Here is a 6151-nt window from a genome sequence, read left to right as displayed (position 1 = left end):
TTTGAGTTATGGTGTTGGAGGAGAATATTGAAAGTGTCATGGGCTGCCAAAAGAACCAATAGATACATTTTGGAAGAAGTGTAGCCAGAGGGCTCCTTTGAGGTAAAGATGGCCAAACTTCATCTCTGATACTTCAGATATATTGTCAGGAGGACCACTTGCTGGAGAAGGATATCATGTTTGGTAATTTAGAGAGTTAGAGAAATTGAGTAAGACCCAAAATGTAATGGATTGGCCAAGTGGCAGCATTGATGGACTCAGGTGTTGCAACAGTAGTGAGGTTGGCCCAGGATCGGGCAATGTTTCATTCTGCTGTGCATAAGGTTGCTATGTGTCATTGCTGACTCGATGGCACCTGAACAAAACAACATGGGAGAAATGGTTTTTGCCACACTCTTTTGCAGGGGTCTTCCTCTTTTTCATTAACCCTCCACTTAGCTAAACATGATGTCCTTCTCCAGAGACTGGTCCTTCCTGACAACATGTCTAAAATACAAAAGACAAAGTTTTGCCATTAGTGTTTTTAAGGTGCATTCTGGCCATATATCTTCAAAAACATATTTGTTCTTTCTTCTATCAGTTTGTGGTACTTTCGATATTCTTTAATAACACCATGATACAAATATATCAATTCTCTGTTCTCCATTATTCATTGTCCAGTTTTCAAAAGTATATTAGTTGAATGAAAATAGCATGGCTTGGGTCAGGAGCACCTTAGTTCTCAAAGTGACATCTTTGCTCTGTAACACTTTAAAGAGTTGTTGTTCACGTGATTTGCCTTATGCAACATGTCCATTGATTTCTAGACTGTGGTTTCCACAAGCATTGGAGGGGATCCAAATAAAATGAAATCTTTGACAGCTTCAATGTTTTATAAGTTTATCATGATGTTGTTTATTGGTCCACTTCTGAGGATTTTCATTTTCTTTGCACTGAGGTATAATTCATGTTGAAGGCTGTTCTTTGATTTTCATCAGTAAATATGTCAGGTTCTCTTCTCTTCCACCAAACATGATTACACCAGCTACGTATTTCAGGTTGTTAATGAGTCTTCCTCCATCTTCTCAGATTATTTGATTTGCATACAGATTTAACAAATATGGTGAAAAAATATAATCTGGACACATATATATCCTAAATTTAAAACAGTCAGTATCCTTTTGTTCATTGTGAATGGTTGTCTATTGGTCTTTGTATTGGTTCCTCATGAGCACAATTAGGTGTTCTGGAATCCCCATTCTTCTCAATGTTATCCATTGTTTATTATGTCCCACACAGTTGAATGCCTTTGCATATTCAGTAAATTACAAAAAAAAACAGCTTTCTGAAATTGTCTGTTTTCAGCCAAGATCTATCTGATATCAACAATGATGTCCCTCAATCTATGTGCTCTTTTGAAACCACCTTCAATTTCATTAGGCAATTCCTTATAAATTATCTTTCTGTCTTTCTTTCTATCCCTCTGAGTAGTACAATGTTCATAGGTAGTACAATGGTTAAAACTCTTGAATGTTCACCAAAGGATTTGAGGTTTAAATCTGCCTGGAGGCATCTCAGAGGAAAGACCTGAAATTTTACTTTGTGCAATATCAGTTATATAAAATCCTCTGAAAGTATATGAGACCAAGTGGTCAAATACTAATTTACAACAAATGTCTGAAAACCTAAGTGTGGCAGGGAATCTAAGGTAATAAAAACATAACAACCAGAATGGAAATAACAAAAATGTTCATGTGGAAAGAATGAAACCAATTTCACTTGATAACATGTATAGAAATTGATGGATCCAAACACAAACTTCCTGTAAACCATCACTGAAATTGCAAAATAGTATTAGTTTAAATAGGAAAAAGGGGAGAAAGAAGCAAGTAAAGAAAACTCCATGAAACAGAGTTCTACTCTATACCTGTGTGATCATATGAATCAAATTCAACTCAAAGCAGTTGATTTAGTTTGATTTTGTATCTATTTGTTGTTGTCATGTTCTGTAAAGTCACCTCTAATTCAAATAGCCCTGTATAGAGCTGGAAATCTTTATGGGAGCAGATAGCCTCATCTTTCTCCCTCAAAGCATTTGGATGATTTGAACAACTGATTTGTGATTAGCAGCCCAACATGCAACACACTATGGTGTCCATTTTTATATCTTTGTTGTTACTGTTGTTGTTAAGTGTTGTCAAGTTGGTTTCAATTATAATGACCTCATTTAGGGTTTTTGAGGAGTGGCTGGTGGGTTTGAACCACCAACCTCACAGTTAGAAGTCCAGTGCTTACCCTACAGTACCACAACAGCGCTCCTTTTATATCTATATATCTTACTAATTTTACTAAAAATAGGTTAAATTTTCAGGGAGAGGAATGAACAAGTATGATTTTGCATCTTACATGTTTTAGTAGAAAGGTCAGAATTCAGTGTATATAAACTTAGTTGTTTTAAATTGTACCTTTTCCATACCCTCCCTTTTTTGTCCTCAAAAATAGAGTAAAACTACAAATTAAGAACTGTAATGAAAAAAGTTGTCTCAAAAATTGATTTTCTATGCACAATAAATTAAGCAAAATTTTCATTAAAGTTGATAATTTTCAAAAAACTCACAATGACCAATTCTAACATTCTTTTAATCCTGTAAATGTATTTTCATCAAGTTTCAGAAGAAACAAAAAATAACTTGATATCAGTCAATAATATTGAACTGAAATAATATTTGGACCTTGTGGGATATGACAGAAAACTATTAAGCATAATTTCTACTTTTTATTTATTGACCCTCCAAATCAAGTTTTAATGTTGCCACTCTTTCTAATATATTCTTTGATATGTCTCCAATAAATTGTGATTCTATTGTCAGATACTGAAAGCACTTTTTCCATATTTTTATCATCAAATGAATAGGGAGAATCTGTTATACAGATAATCATTGCTTTCTTTGGTTTTTCATTCAGATTTAATTATTCCAATTTCTATTAGTGAAAATACAATTTATGATGTTGTTATGTGCCATTGCTCAAGTACCAACTTATGGTGATCCTCTGCAAAATAGAACAAAATGCTGCCCAGTTTAATGCTAATCTCACAATCATTGATACCTTTAAGCCCATCATTGCTGCCACTGTGTTAATCCATCTTGTTGGGGTTCTTCCTGTTTTTCTCTGACCCTCTATTTTATCAAACATGATATCTTTCTCCAGGGACAGTTCCTTCCTGATAACATGTCTGAAAAATGAGAGATAAAGTCTGGTTATCCTGGTTTCCAGGGAGCATTCTGTTTGTACTTCTTCCAACATAGACTGCTTTGTTCTTCTGGCAGTCAATGGTATTTTTAATATTCTCTTCCAATACCTTAGTTGAAATACATCAATTCTCATGCATATGAGGTGATTGAAAAATAGCAAGGCTTGGGGCAGGTGCACTTTAGTCCTCACACTGACACCTTTGCTCTTGAACACTTTAAAGAGGTATTGAGCAGCAGATTTGTCCAATGAAATACAGAGTTTTATTTCTTGATTGCTGCTTCTATAAGTTGATGATTGGTCAGAACAAAATTATGCCTTTGACAACTTCAACCTTTTTTCCACTTATATGGTTGTTATTTATTGGTCTATTGGTGAGGACTTTTGTTTTCTTTACGTAGAGGTGCATCCCATATTCAAGTCTGTGGTCTTTGATTTCATCAGTTAGTATTTTAAAATATCTTTGCTGTCAGAAAGCAAGCTTGTATCATCTGCATATCGCAGGTTGTTAATGAATCTTTTTCCAATCTTGATACCACATTTTTCTTCATATAATACAGCTTTTTGGATTTGTGTTCATCATACAGTTTGAATAAGTATGGTGAAATAATACAAATTTAGTGCACACCTTTCCTAATTTTAAACCATTCAGTGTTCCTTTGTTCTGTTTTAATAATTGCCTCTTGGTTTATGAACACAATTAAGTGTTGTGGAATATGACACAATATTGTCCATAATCTCTCATGATCCACACAATCAAAAACCTTTGTAAAGTCAATAAAGCACAGGTAAACATCTTTATGGTATTCATTACTTTCAGCCAAGATCCATCTAATGTCAGCAATTATATTCCTTATTCCAAGTCTTCTTCTGAATCTGGCTCAAGACTCAGGAAGTTCTTTGTCAATGTATGGTTGAATGGGATTTTGAATTATCTTAAGCAAAATTTTGCATTCATGGGGTATTAATGATATTATCTGATGGTTTCCACATTCTGTTGGGTCAACTCTCTTTGCAATGGGCACAAATATGGATCTCTTTCATTCAGTTGTTAAGGTAGTTGTCTTCCAAATTCCTTGGCTGCAACAGTTTGTTATAATATTTCAGTTTTTATTCCATCAATTTCCAGTGCTTTGTTCTTTGACAATGCCTTCAATGCACCTTTTACATCTTCCTTCAATACCATTGACTCTTGACCACATGCTACTTCTGGAAACAATGACCATTTCTTTTTGTTACAGTGACTCTGTGAATTCCTTCCATCTTCTTTTGAAGCTTTCTGCATCATTCAATATTTTTTCCATAGATTCTTTCAATATTGCAAATCGAAGCTTGAAATTTTTCTTCAGTTCCCTCAGCTTGAAGAATGCTGAGCGTGTTCTTCACTTTTGTTTTTCTAACTCCAGGTCATTATAACATTTTGTTATAATGTTTGACTTTGTTTAAATTAATATATAGATCTTTGCAATATTTTGGGATTGAAACCTAGCAATCAAAATATAATAGATAGACCAGCTATTTCTAGAGTTTACACTGGTACACAATTATTGAACTGAAAAAAATTTAGCTCACTGAAAAAAAAAAAAAAACAACAACTAATAACCAGTAACACTAAACAAAAATGCAATGATTATGCAACAAAAGTTGAATTTTACTTTGATGAAAGGTTACATTTTCCAATTGTTATACATGACAGAAACAGCAAGACAATTAGATGTATAAATTTAGACCATATTATTTGAGGAGTTGATAGAAAATAAGTCTTTTATGCAGTGCATTTACAAAGCCTCTTGCAGAACACAAAGCCTCTACAAAAATATTTAGAATAAAGTACAAGGGTTTTGAAAAACATCATAGTCTAAAATGGTTTTAAATAGCTAAATTGCAAAGTAAGTTTATACCAGTAACAAGCATAGTATCACCAACTCTACAGCCACATGCTTGTTCAGGCTAGAAATGAATGGATATAAATACAATTCTCTTAGGTTGCCTTTGGCAGTCAAAGCTGGCTCCAATTTTTCCCCAATATATCTTAAGAAATTGAAATCAGGCTAAAAATATTCAGGGTTTACCTGAAGAAACAAAACTTCAATGTAAGTGTCAGAAATGCATGATAATTTTAATTATCAAAGGATATAAATAAGACAACTGAAATGTTTGAAGGTTCTGAAGATCCTTGAAAGATGCTGGATTTGTATAGAATTGTCAGATCTGAAGAACTTGTCATTTTCTATCAGTTGTACTGAATGGTAAAATACTTTAAGACAGTCATTTTATTCTTCAATGTTCAGCAAGTATTATCAATTCTTCATTGATTATTTTAAAATATTTTTATAAGAAACACTGCAAACATATGCAGTGCAGAAAGTAATATTATAAGACATTTTGCATTTAATATTTATATAAAACTAATATTTAAAATGATAATTACTCTATTATCCATAAGATTAAACTCAGGTAATTTCTTATTTACCATCTCCAAATTTTCTAATTACTCACAATATTAGATTAGTTTGAAGCAGTAGGCAAAAGTGTTTTTCATACATAAATTATTTTTTGCATTTTTATATTGTTTTTGTATTTCAAATATTAAAATTGTTTTTTACTATAACTACAATTAAATCATCACATTTAAATAATAATACATCATTTATGCAATTAAGTATTCAACCTGTTTTGTATCAAATCCAATGTCTGTATATTGTCTTTGACTGATGTGTCTTAATTGATTTTTACATTAAAGTTTTAATCTCATTATCTTTTTCTCTTAGTTCGCCATTTATTTATTTTTTATATCCATATTATTTAACAAATAATGCAAGGATGGTTCAACGTTAGAAAACCAGTCAAGATAATCCACTATATAAATAAGAGAAAAGAAAAGAACCACAGGATCATATAGACTGATGAGGAAAAGGCA

Source organism: Chrysochloris asiatica, unplaced genomic scaffold (assembly GCF_000296735.1).
Source record: "Chrysochloris asiatica unplaced genomic scaffold, ChrAsi1.0 scaffold00229, whole genome shotgun sequence".
Lineage (NCBI taxonomy): Eukaryota > Metazoa > Chordata > Mammalia > Afrosoricida > Chrysochloridae > Chrysochloris > Chrysochloris asiatica.
The sequence above is the reverse complement of the archived record's forward strand: the minus strand, read 5'-3'. Positions refer to the sequence as shown.